This window comes from Brachyhypopomus gauderio, chromosome 9 (assembly GCF_052324685.1).
Source record: "Brachyhypopomus gauderio isolate BG-103 chromosome 9, BGAUD_0.2, whole genome shotgun sequence".
Lineage (NCBI taxonomy): Eukaryota > Metazoa > Chordata > Actinopteri > Gymnotiformes > Hypopomidae > Brachyhypopomus > Brachyhypopomus gauderio.
This window is the reverse complement of record NC_135219.1, coordinates 18,933,523-18,947,235: the sequence shown is the minus strand read 5'-3', so window position 1 is coordinate 18,947,235 and position 13,713 is coordinate 18,933,523. Positions and strand designations below refer to the sequence as shown.

Here is a 13,713-nt window from a genome sequence, read left to right as displayed (position 1 = left end):
ACTGGCTAAAACCTGTTGGAAACCAAAACTACTATAACACAACTGTCAGACAACAACTTGTCAGAATGCTACTCATAATAAAATAATTAAACACTCCCGGCAAAGCAGCGATTTTTGAAAAAAATAATAAAACTAAGACGTACCTTCAGTTGATATTGAACACAGACACTTGGCGTGAACTGGTGTTTCTGTGCTTCGGTGCTTCAGTCGGGCTCGTCTTTACCTGCGATTCCGTGAATAACGGAACGTAACGTCTCCAGGCACCTGGCGCTCAAATTCAAACTAGTGATTCTCGGCATTCATTGGCTGAACAGACCAGGCACCCACGATTCTGTCCAATCACCACACAGAACTGTTTGCTGATCTGTTTCCTGATGGATGAATGTAAGGATGGGTCGATCTCTTCTCTCTCTCTCTCTCCTTCTCTTTCTCTGACCCCCCCCCCCCCCCCCCCCCCCCCCCCCCCTTCTGCAAACTTATTGCTATATATTGCAAAGTTTTTTTTTATGGGCCTTTCTGAAAAAAATCTCCTAATGCCTTATATCTTTGCGTCTTCTCACGAAAAGCCCTTGATTGCCCGGGATTGAGGATTGAGGGACCAAATATTTTATTCACTTGCTTGTGCAGAGTGGAGCAGTATTGCGTTCTAAACTTGTTGCTTTAAATGTCATTTCAAATAAAAGGCTGTTGTTCAGTACTTAGTGTATGTGATTCAATTTACAGCTGGTTTGGTAGCAGAGTTATTATGTATATTTAGACAATTGGAAATGGGAAATTTAACATAATATTTTACTTCAAATCTTAATTCATTATAATTCCAGCTTTGGTCAAATGTAGATGTTAGGCTGCTGTTTTTGGTTAAGTATAATTTCTTTGATAACATGCAATTTTAATATGCCATGAATTTACTGTTTGAAAATGGAAAATTACTGTGAAGTTACAAAAGGCATTGTTCTGTGTTTTTACACTGAAAACTGTATTTTTACACTGATAACTACTAAATTAAAACTCAAGACCCTTAAAAAAATATACAATCCTGTTATAAAACAAGAAATTCTTGTAATTTAAATTTACAGACTTTGACTGTATATTTAAAGGAGTTTTCTTAAAAAAAGTCATTTTCCTGTATTTTACAGGTATATTCTCTTATTATGAAAAAGACAGAAAAATACTGTATTTATTTACAGTAAATATCTGTAAAAAAAATGTTTTTTTTTACAGTGTACTAATGACATGGCAGAGACTGAGGGGATTATTAATATTTCAGGGCGAACCCTTTCGGTATTCCGGCGAGGGCATCCTTAACCGGTGATGCACCGGTATTGGTGACCATCAACTTCTGTTCAAGAGACTCATAAATATTGGAGTTGGATAGTGCTACTTCTTGTCAGAAAAGAAATGTTTATCAAACGTACGAACCACCCTAGGCATTTGTTAGTAGAAAATAAGAAATGAATAATAAGCTGACGTTTAACCAAAAGCTTTAGAATCAACAGATTTTTTTCATGCAACGTAAAACACAATTGTCTGCATGCGTGAAAATGTCATTTAGGCCTACCTAATCTTTTCAAATTCAGAGTTTGTCATGCACAGAGGGAACAGGTTTCCTTAGATACAATGAAAAATTTACTTTGCTCCTCGCTAAGAATGCCAAATATGTCATTAACAAATATCTAAGAATATATATACAAGCACATATCTTAATCAAGAAATACACACAAAATAAATAATTCATTTTGAAATGAGCTTTAATTTCCTTATAAACTACAATCAACGATTGAGTACCCATGTGCAGTTAACAGGATTTGACCCTACCTTATTTCTTGACGACACATGCATGGTGGTCTCTGGTTACAGAATTCAGTGGTCACAGATGTCTAACACGGGAAACAAGCATAAGACCAATTCAGAATAAAAGGCCATGACTGTTAATCTAAGACAATTGTTTTCTCTTTCAGGGGACATCGTCCATGCATCCTGGGGATGAGGTACGTGATTGACTAAGTCTTGAATCTGGAGTCTGAAGGTTTCCTCCTGTGATGATTTTGCACTGGGCTCTGAATGTCTGTGGCGAGAAAAGTGCACCTCTACTCTTGACATGGTGGAGTCTGATGGGGGGGGGGGATGTTAAAGAAACTGATTCAATAGCTTTATCACCGTACTTTGTAAATATACAGGCGGGACTCATTTTGTCTTGAATTTTGTTTCAGGTGGTGTGCTCTTGACTCCCATGGCTGAGGCTCTGTGAAGAAATTCTGTAGTGTCATTATCCTGGTCTACAGTCATGGCCAAAAGTTGAGAATTACACAAATATTATATTTTCACATGATCTGCTGCCCTCTGGTTTTTATATGTGTTTGTCAATTGTTTTTATCACATACAAAAATATAATTGCAATCATAGGAGTAACAAGCTTTTATTGACAGAATGAGTTAAGTTAATACTGTGCCATTACACTTATTAGCTATACACAGTGCTTACTTTGAAAATCAAACGATGCCAGAACGCAAACAGCGGCATGAGACAAGGGGTCAGAGGCCAACAATGTCACCGGATCGCAAAACAAAATCACAATGTCACCAGATCACAAAACGCTTAGGCACACAAATGTTAAAATAACAAGCCAATTTGTATATATAAATTACTTTTAAATTATTTACATGTGTTTTATAAGTGTTTAAGTGCAGAAGTGCATACAGATTTCTTCATAACTTATAATTAGTAGGCTTGAAAGTTACTGGATCGAGGCAGACAGTTCCCGGAACACACCCTTCAAAATGAAAGAGTTCCTGGATCCTGTTCCGGCAGGATCCGGCTCAAATTAAGCCCTGGCTATAGAATACAAAAGTAATTTTGTGAGTCGTAGCTTTTTCATTTTTTAAGACTCCTCATTGAAAAGTCACATTACACATACCAAACAACAAAAAGACTATAGATCCTTGTTCCTTGTGCATGTGATAAATTACATTCTGCACAGTTACCTCAGGATATGTCAACAGAAAATAACAATCATAGAACAATATATATCTATAGTCACCATGACAACAGTTATCATGATGTGTTAGTATTTCAAAGTGCAAAAAGAGCAGAGCTCCTAGGCATGTTAAACCTGATGTGATTCGCTAAAATCTGTGCTCCTTATTTAAAAGGCCTTCTGAGTTTAAGGATTTAGCTTTCTGCTAATTCAAAATGTTAAAAACGTTTGACTTTCTTCCTCTCTCTTTCATTTAAAGTGCAGGCACAGTAAGAAATACACAAACATCTCCATCTTCAAGTAGAATCCATGTTGGGCTTTATTTTGGTCTGGAGGTCTGGCTTGCAGCTCTCAGTTGATCGGGAGGTTCTTCACAAACTCTCTTAGGCTCTTGCGGATATTGGAAGGTTGGGAAGCAGCGCAGTCCAGCAGCGCCGGACCCATGTGGGCATGAAGGGCTTGGCATAGGTGGACAGTGGCCCCTCTCACGCTTCTACCCCTCCCGTGGACCGTACCACTGTTGCTGGAGGTCCCCAGGAGGTACCAGAGCAGAGGAAGCACCTTCTGCTCAACCAGTTGTGGCTTGCAGGGGTAGAGTTCCCTAACCAGCTCTATAAAAAGAATATTTAAAAGGAACAAAGATAAATAAATCAACCCTGGACAGCACTGGGTTATTACAGAAGCATTTTTTTAACCTAGAAAGATTTAATTCAACTAAAGTGACAGTATTTGGTAACTATGGTAACTCTCTGGAATGATTATTATCAATATTATAAATATTATTAATTAATATAGGAATTATAGTATTTCTGGTAAATATCTTTTATCTTTTTTTTATCTCTGGCATCTCTTAGCATATCAGTGGAATTACTTTCTGAAAGAATTGTTTTTTGATAATGTATTTGAATTTGTAGAATATTTCTGTATACACAACCACAAAAGATTAGACACTGTATATTGAACAAAAGAGCCTAAGCACATCCACTGTAAACTCCATTATTTAACTATCTGCTGTCAGATAATGCAAGATCTCCTGTCAGTCTTACAGAAATATTTTTTTCTTTATATTGGACTGTGCCTTAATATGAAAGGAGATTTCCATTTGATCTGCACCACAAACATCTAGCCAAAGAGCAAGAACATTCTTTTACTGATTTGTGTGAACCTTTTCCCCAACCTAGCAACCTTTTATCAAAAGATACAAAGGTAAAACAGAACACAATCATTGTTGTTGTTGTTTTTCTAAAGCCCAGTGGCATGTGTCCTTCAAGATGTTTTGTAAAGAGAGAAAAGAACCCACCAAGGTTATTGATGAGAGCTTGAATGGCAGCTATTGTTGCCATGTAGATGGCGTTATTCTTGGAATTGAGGTGATTGTCCACTATAGCTGGGACTAAGATGTAGACCACTTGGACCAGGTTGTCTCTGAGCAGTGTGATTATCTTCTGTAAGGCCTCCAAGGCATAGAGGTTAACCTTGCAGTCGTGCTTTGAAAGCATCAAATACCTGTAGCAGAGGAAGAGAGGTATAGAGCAAGCCGCCCATGCATTCATCAGGCACTCACCATATCAGTGCCGTTAAGCCCTGGAGCTGATTTGATTTCAAGCCCTTTCATTTCAACCGACTGATTTTTTCATAAGTCATTCACTTGGATTCTTTGGTTTAATGCAATTTCAAGGATACGCTTGGGTGAAATCTTCACATACATTGTAAAACAAGCTCACACTAACAATGGACACGACTGCCCTCCACTGTAATAGTTAAAACTGATTGTTGTAATATTTTCTACTCTGAAGCATCTGAGCTTTTGACATTTCTTCAGATGTGCCAGCATTTAATGTTCTCCAACGTATGACCCCCCATACAGATCACTTCTGAAAGCTGCTGAAAACATTAAAAATCAATTCAGTTCAAATGTGTTACCAGGAACATGTTGCCCACGACCATATATGGGTTGTCCTCGCAGTGGGCCACCAGCTGATCAATGCCCTTGATGGGCTCGCTGAAGTCTTTTGAACCCAGCAGGGCCTTGAGCTGCTTGACGTACTCTGTCTTGTCTGCAATGCTGTGGATGTGTGCTCTGCTGCTGTCTTTGCTGAACACACACAAGAGAGAAAACACAAGGATTGGGTTATAGTGTCCAAACAGAAAATGAACAAGGCTGCAATCAAATCAAACCAACATCAACACCATCAAAAATTGCAAACATCAAAGCAGTTCCAATCAGGATGCACTTTTTTGTTGTTGTTGTTTTGATTAACTGTTTAAATATTCACCTGCTGGCAAACTGAGGAGGAGGTACGCATGACTCCACAGCTGGGATAGAGTTCACGGGTAAGCGGTAAGGTAAGGTTCTCAAGATACAAGAGGGGAGCGTTCGCCGAAATCAGCCGTTACCTTTCAGAGGTGCCGCGTCGTCTGGGCTCACGTCCCTGACCGTGTGCCTAAGGCTACGCTTCATTCGTTGCGTGTTCTGACGCTCCACCTGTGCGGCTGGAGCTTCTTGCTGCTCCAGACGAGGCTGACGCATCTTATATCTTCGCATTCCTAGACACCTTTGTCCTCTCCTGGGAATACACACGTACGAATCACCACAAAACATGGAGTGATGATATTGAAGTCCACATATTGCTTCATACTTTGATTCTATCCCAAAGGTTTCAAGCCGGTTCATTTTGAACCATGCTCTGTCCTTTAACTACTGGGTCTGGGACTACACTGTGCATGCCTTACTGTAAATACAATGTGTGGTGCCACGCACTGCCCTGTACTTTATTATTTGTTTACAATATATGTCTACCATCACAGTTTAGATGGTTTTTTTATTGCAGTCTGTTTCACCTAAAAGTTTTGTGAATAAGCTTTGTTTAGTGAGTAAACATGGGGCATAGTGGCTGAATGGCATAAAAAAAAAATCCTCATCATGTATCCAAACATGAATCGCTACCTTGGATTTCAGAGTGAGGACAGTGTTCCTGATGGTTGCCAGGTCTTTGGCAGGGATGCACTTTTCCACCATCTTATCAAAGTCATGGTGGGAGGACAGGAACAGCAGCATACGCCGGCCCAAGCGCCTGAGACGAAGAACAGACCCCAAAACAGGAGAGAACCGTGAGTGAGAGACCCGTAACTCACAGCACACCGACCATTTATCTTACCAGGTCACAATTTTACAAGGCCATCTGTGTGTAGAAAACACGATAGTGCTTCTATTACTCTACAATTTAGCAGCATTTGCTGACTTCAGCGTATCAGACTAGGAGACTAAAAGAATCAGCAAAAGATTAGTATCTGGGAAACTGAATAAGCTTTGTAGAATTCTCGTTCTGATCCCAGTACTAACCTGGTTTCTTGGGAAGCGTCCTGTGCCAACTTGGAGACTGCAGGGATAATTCTCGCTATGACGTCTTTCGCCCCAGACAATAAGCGGCCAGCGCCAATTTTCTCTACCAAAGTAGCCAAGTGCAGAGCAGTACACTTTCTTACTGCAGCATTCAGATGACTTTTGAGGAAAACAGAAGGAAAAAAATTAGGGCATTCAAAAATAGAAGGTAATAACTATTAATCCATCCAATCAATGTATACAGTAGGCCTACAACTTTTAGCTTCTATAAAGAAACTTAATACCCATATGTATGATCTAAGTGCACAATCAAATTATCATATTCTATTCGATGGCTTAGTTTGCACCAGTTAGTGTACATCTGTATTTTTTAAACAGAAAATGTTTGCATGTCCTCTGTAAGCTAGCTAACTAGCCTATTCTTTAAGCGGTGTGAAGGGCAGTTTGGATCAGAAGAGAGGAGGTGGAATGCAATAAAAATAATATTTAACAGGATAAATAACTAAAAATATTGATATAGGCCAGGGCAATATTTTGAAATAACAATGGAAAAGTAAAAACAGCAGCCAAAATCAGTGCTTTGTTAGCTTCTTGTGACTGTTGTTGCTATCTGAAAGCCACAGTTTAAAGCTCACTGCAGGCTAACTGACCAGAGTCCTCCAGCGAGAAGGGCGTTCATGCTCCGAATGGGGGTGCAGTTCTGCACCATGCTGTCCAGAGCTGTGTCCACGTCCTGCCTGATGAAGGCATTGGACTCCGCTGCTTTGTGAAGGAGGACCTTAGCTGTAGCCTCCACTTCCTGGTCCATCCCTTTCTGCAGGCTGGAGTACAACTCCCTCAAGGACACCACCGCCATGCGAGACACGGCAGAGCGCAGGTTCTGCACCTGCAGGAAAGACAACGTTCCAGCTCGTTTCAGTCACATCCAACACTGCCACCGCCATCGTAATAAGTATAATCCTCCACTGCAATGTGTTATGTAGGCGGAAATACCTTAATCACTAATTACAGTTAGATATGCCATCTGAATTTCAATTAGATGAGAAATGTTTTTATAAAAAATGAATTTCAAAGTACTTTGCTAACGCTGACTTGACTTTGTCAGCAACATCACCTGTAATATGTACATGCTGATGGTGTCCTCCAATTTTAGAATTCAGACCGATACACAGTCAGCAAATCTAGTGGCTTACCTCTTGAATAAGAACAATGCAGACATCATGACGCCTGCTGCCAAGCACATCAGAGTGATGCTGAGCCAATCTACGGATGAACATCAACCCTTCAATTTTCTTCTCCCTGTATGAAGATATTGAACATAGACACACACTGTAACCATCGGCTACTGAAAGAAAAAAATGCTACAAGAAAATGGACAAAGAGGAAAAAACTTCACTAAATACATGCATACTTACCATATATGCAGAACACCATAAATGACTTGCTGTTTAACCTGCCCTAGCCAAATGCTTCAGAATTTTGCAGGTGTGACTTACCAGTCATCAGAGCTAAGCAGACTGAAGCTCTGAGCGAGAGCGAGGTCTGGATCGGAGAAGGTCCGTAAAGTCTGCTGCTCGTGGGGATCCTTCCTGGGAGGTCCTGGTTTGAGTTCATCTAGAGAAGAATACCAGAACCCAAACAAACTGACTAGGACTTTTAGGGCTACCAGCTCAACTTTGGTCAAATCAGCTTGAAGGCTGACAGAAAAACATTATTCAATGTGGTGAACTAGATTTAAAACATTGTTGTGTAATGCAGTGTTAACAGCAAAGCAATTTACATGCAAGTGCAGTGATCACACATGAAGTGCTGAAGAGCAGGCAACACTCATCAGAACTGTTTGAAAGGGACGGACGTGCTCTGATCAGTCTGGTACCTCGTCTGCGTCGTGGCAGCATGTTTTTAGTAGGGACAGCCGTGGGGGGGCTGGGATGAAGCGGAGGACTCAAACTTTTGACGGGACTTCTGGGGGTGCGTGCGTTTCTGGAGCTTGAGGGCAAATCATCCAGGATGACACCGGTCTTAGTCTGTGCTGGAAGACTACTGTTCAGCTGCAGGTCTGATGGGAAAGAGGTTCACGGGTAAGCGGTAATGTAAGGTTCTCAAGAAACAGGAGGGGAGCATTCGCCGAAGTCAGCCGTTACCTTTCAGAGGTGCCGCGTCGTCTGGGCTCACGTCCCTCACCGTGTGTCTAAGGCTGCGCTTCATTCGCTGCGTGTTCTGATGCTCCACCTGTGCGGCTGGAGCTTCTTGCTGCTCCAGACGAGGGAGACACATCTTATATCTTGGAATCCTAGACAACTTTGTCCTCTCCTGGGAATACACACGTACAAATCACCACAAAACATGGAGTGATGATATTGAAGTCCACATATTGCTTCATACTTTGATTCTATCCCAAAGGTTTCAAGCCGGTTTATTTTGAACTATGCTCTGTCCTTTAACTACTGGGTCTGGGACTACACTGTGCATGCCTTACTGTAAATACAATGTGTGGTGCCACGCACTGCCCTGTACTTTATTATTTGTTTACAATATATGTCTACCATCACAGTTTAGATGGTTTTTTTTTATTGCAGTCTGTTTCACCTAAAAGTTTTGTGAATAAGCTTTGTTTAGTGAGTAAACATGGGGCATAGTGGCTGAATGGGATAAAAAATCCTCATCATGTATCCAAACATGAATCGCTACCTTGGATTTCAGAGTGTGGACAGTGTCCCTGATGGTTGCCAGGTCTTTGGCAGGGATGTACTTTTCCACCATCTTATCAAAGTCATGGTGGGAGGACAGGAACAGCAGCATACGCCGGCCCAAGCGCCTGAGACGAAGAACAGACCCCAAAACAGGAGAGAACCGTGAGTGAGAGACCCGTAACTCACAGCACACCGACCATTTATTACTATCTGGGAAACTGAATAAGCCTTGTAGAATCCTCGTTCTGATCCCAGTACTAACCTGGTTTCTTGGGAAGAGTCCTGTGCCAACTTGGAGACTGCAGGAATAATTCGCTCTGCACCAATCTTCTCTACCAAAGTAGCCAAGTGCCGAGCAGCACACTTTCTTACTGCAGCATTCAGATGACTTTTGAGGAAAACAGAAGGAAAGAAATTAGGGCATTCAAAAAAAAGAAGGTAATAACTATTAATCCATCCAATCAATGTATACAGTACAACTTTTAGCTTCTAAAAAGAAACTTAATACCCTTATGTATGATCTAAGTGCACAACCAAATGATCATATTCTATTTGATGGCTTAGTTTGCACCAGTTATTGTACATCTGTAATTTTTAAACAGAAAATGTTTGCATGTCCTCTGTGAGCTAGCTAACTAGCCTATTCTTTAAGTGGTGTGAAGGGCAGTTTGGATCAGCAGAGCGGAGATGGAACACAATAAAAAGAATATACAAGAGGATAAATAACTAAAAATATTGACAGGGTGTCTACAGGTTTGACCAAGTGAAAATTTAGACATTTTAAGACTTTTTAATACTGTTTTCCAAATAAAATTAAAACCAACTCGCAAGAACATACACGTTAAAATAAAGCACAAAAACTAACTGATTATTAGTTTTTGTGCTTTATTTTAACGTGTATGATCTTGCGAGTTGGCTTTAATTTTATTTGGAATTTTATTTAATTTTATTTGGAATCTACCGATATCCGCCCCCGAATTTCAACACATGGCTGACGGAATTATTCCTCCCTAAATTTAGCTCCGCAATTTTAAGATATTTTGGTTGAAAATTTAAGACAAAATAAGACTTTTCAAGGCCTTATTTGACAAAAATTAAACTTAATACCATTTAAGACTTTTTAAGGACCCGCGGCCACCCTGATTGATATAGGCCAGGGCAATATTTTGAAAGAACAATGGAGAAGTAAAAATTATCTGAAAGCCTCAGTTTAAAGCTCACTGCAGGCTAACTGACCAGAGTCCTCCAGCGAGAAGGGCGTTCATGCTCCGAATGGGGGTGCAGTTCTGCACCATGCTGTCCAGAGCTGTGTCCACGTCCTGCCTGATGAAGGCATTGGACTCCGCTGCTTTGTGGAGGAGGACCTTAGCTGTAGCCTCCACTTCCTGGTCCATCCCTTTCTGCAGGCTGGAGTACAACTCCCTCAAGGACACCACCGCCATGCGGGACACGGCAGAGCGCAGGTGCAGCACCTGCAGGAAAGACGACGTTCCAGCTCGTTTCAGCCACATCCAACACTGCCACCGCCATCGTAATAAGTATAATCCACCACTGCAATGTGTTATGTAGGCGGAAATACCTTAATCACTAATTACAGTTAGCTATGCCATCTGAATTTCAATTAGATGAGAAATGTTTTTATAAAAAAGGAATTTCAAAGTGCTATGCTAACTCTGACTTGACTTTGTCAGCAACATCACCTGTAATATGTACATGCTCATGGTGTCTGCCAATTTTAGAATTCAGACCGATACACAGTCAGCAAATCTAGTGGCTTACCTCTTGAATAAGAACAATGCAGACATCATGACGCCTGCTGCCAAGCACATCAGAGTGATGCTGAGCCAATCTACGGATTAACATCAACCCTTCAATTTTCTTCTCCCTGTATAAAGATATTGGACATAGACACACACTGTAACCATCGGCTACTGCAAGAAAAAATGCTACAAGAAAAGGGACAAAGAGGAAAAAACTTCACTAAATACATGCATACTTACCATATATGCAGAACACCATAAATGACTTGCTGTTTAACCTGCCCTAGCCAAATGCTTCAGAATTTTGCAGGTGTGACTTACCAGTCATCAGAACTAAGCAGACTGAAGCTCTGAGCGAGAGCGAGGTCTGGTTTGGAGAAGGGCCGTAAAGTCTGCTGCGAGTAGGGATCCTTCCGGGGAGTTCCTGGTTTGAGTTCATCTAGAGAGGAATACCAATCAATCAATCAATCAAAATGTATTTATATAGCGCTTTTTACAACAGTTGTTGCCCCATGCAGCTTTACAAGTGTCCCAATAAGTGTTAACTGCTATAAATGCATGACAGGCACTCAACTACCAGACACCATAAAACAAAAGACACTCACACTCACACTTTACCAGAAGTACCCAAACAAACTGACTAGGACTTTTAGGGCTATCAGCTCAACTTTGGTTCAAATCAGCCTGAAGACAGCAAAACATTATTCAACATGGAGAACTAGATTTAAAACATTGTGTTGTGTAATGCAGTGTTAACAGCAAACCAATTCCAACCTCTGCCAATTACTCCTTCAGACATGTCGTCAGCAGGGGACGCCCTGGTGCTTTGCACTTGAGATCCTGAAAAGCACAATACATATTAACACATACTCTATCAAAAATCTCAAATATAACTTCTGGTTTCATAGTGGTTTCTTCATGGTGCAGAAAAACAATGTTAATGGGTGCAGGTATAGCAATGTACAAGAGGATCAGCAGGGGCTTTTTGTTTGTAGTATAGGGCTTTCAAAGCAGTTTTTACTTTTTTAATACTTTTTTCTTTTACTTTTTTTGTTGTTGTTGCTGCAACAAATGGTTTGGATGCCATTTCCAGGAGAGCAAAAGAGTGAGCTCACCTTTGGCAGGCCTGAAGGCACGGAGTGGCTCTCGGCCAGCAGGTTTGGTGAGTGGAGGCAACATTGCTTCTCTGCCACTCGCATTCACCTTAGCCCGCTTCTTAGCCACTCTTTTACGCAAGAGGCGCAGGGAGTTCATCATCTGAAAAATAAAGAGTCTGTCAGCCCAAGTGCAACTGCCCATACCCACTATATCCGTCAAGTACAAGTACATACAACAATACTATCCAGCCCCTAACCGAGAATCGTTACATCGCCGCGAAATGCACTGGCTAAAGTGCGCACATTTAGCTCGCAAAATTATCAAACGTGGAAAAGATTTAGCTCTGTGACTCATGTACAAACACTGTTTGCTGGGGGTTGTTCATAACCAAGCTAGGAGCGGGGTTATTATAATAATATTAATTTATATATTATATGAATTTGTGTTTTTAGGCCCAATGGTCAAACTATTATATTAAGATGTATAATTTACAGTTATTTATTATTGTATTTTGCACATTTTCAGTCAAAAAAAATTTCTATTAATGACAAAGGATATATAAGACATTTTGAAAAAAACATGGCATGGATTTATTGCGTTTTGTGAAAAAATGAATTGTTTTTTAAAAATAAATCTTTAAATATTAAAATCTTGATTTAATTCGTTTGAGTTTTTTTAACCTTAGTATGGTATTTGATAGTTTGAAACAAAAAACTGTGGTTTTCAGCCTACCACTTAAAGAAAACACATTTTTACTCAAATTGATCAAAATGGATATAGCATTTTGGAACCAAACTCTTCATATCTTAACTAGGTTCATTTATTTATTCACAGCCACCATATACCCAAAGGGAGATGGATACTCTCAACCAGACAATGCTCCCTCTCATAGTGCTAGGACTATGTTGATATCCTTAACAACTGAGATAAACGCAAATGTAGCATCAGCAGAAGGAAACATCATCTCATCATATTTGGACACCTAAGCAAAGCATATCGCATGCATGGTCAGATTTAATACTGGGATGCTACAGGGCCTTTATTATGTAGACGTTAGGTTTGTCAGCTTATATTAGGACCAATGCTGTGTTTATGCATTAAAATCCAGAAAGTACAACACTTGAGTAACATTTGCAGGCAGCAACCAAAGAAATCTATCAGTTATGTTGTATCAGTTGGTGTAATCAGTTGGTGTATTTGTATGTATTTTAAATGTTTTATGCTATGTAAAATTCTACATGTTTTTTTTATGAGTTGGGCATATATTGTACTTTTTAGCCTCTATACAGCACTTTGGTTGACTCCGTCATAAAAAATGTGCTTTATAAATAAACTTACTTACTTACTAGTTAAACTAATGCATCTGAGACTGAGATACTCCAACTATGTACAACATGATATATGTTCCTACTGACCTCCTCCTTGTCCACTGGCTCCTCATCTGGGTCATGTATGAGGGCGAGGTCCAGGTGGAGGTTCCTGCCAGGCTTCTCCTCCTGCAGGGCTTCCACTGGGGAGGTGGGCGGAGAAGGTCTCATCAGTCCTGACGAGGTCCCTCTCGTGCGTGAAGTGAGCACAGGCAGTTTAGAACACCTGCTGGAGCCAACTTCACCTGCATGGGTGAATAAGGACATTAGCAGAAATTACCTCACCATAACATTTCTCAGTGCCTTAGTACTACGTTGCATATGTTTCTTTATCTGAAAGTACCACTGAAATATGATTCAAGCAAGATGGACCGAGAACGGCAACTTCTCATATGCATCTTGCTACAATTCATGTAATGGCAGCACAATGAAGTAGTAGCTACTGAATAACTGAAAGCAGGGCATCCGTGAGCCCAGA

General features: G+C 40.5%; 1 non-coding gene across 1 annotated transcript; it reads left to right on the top strand.

The window, feature by feature from the left end:
• The first annotated feature begins 2,028 nt into the window (after positions 1–2,028).
• Positions 2,029–2,119, top strand: LOC143523691 (small nucleolar RNA SNORD88). The gene has a single exon (XR_013133437.1). It is a non-coding gene; the product is annotated as a small nucleolar RNA SNORD88 (small nucleolar RNA).
• The last annotated feature ends 11,594 nt before the right edge of the window (positions 2,120–13,713 follow it).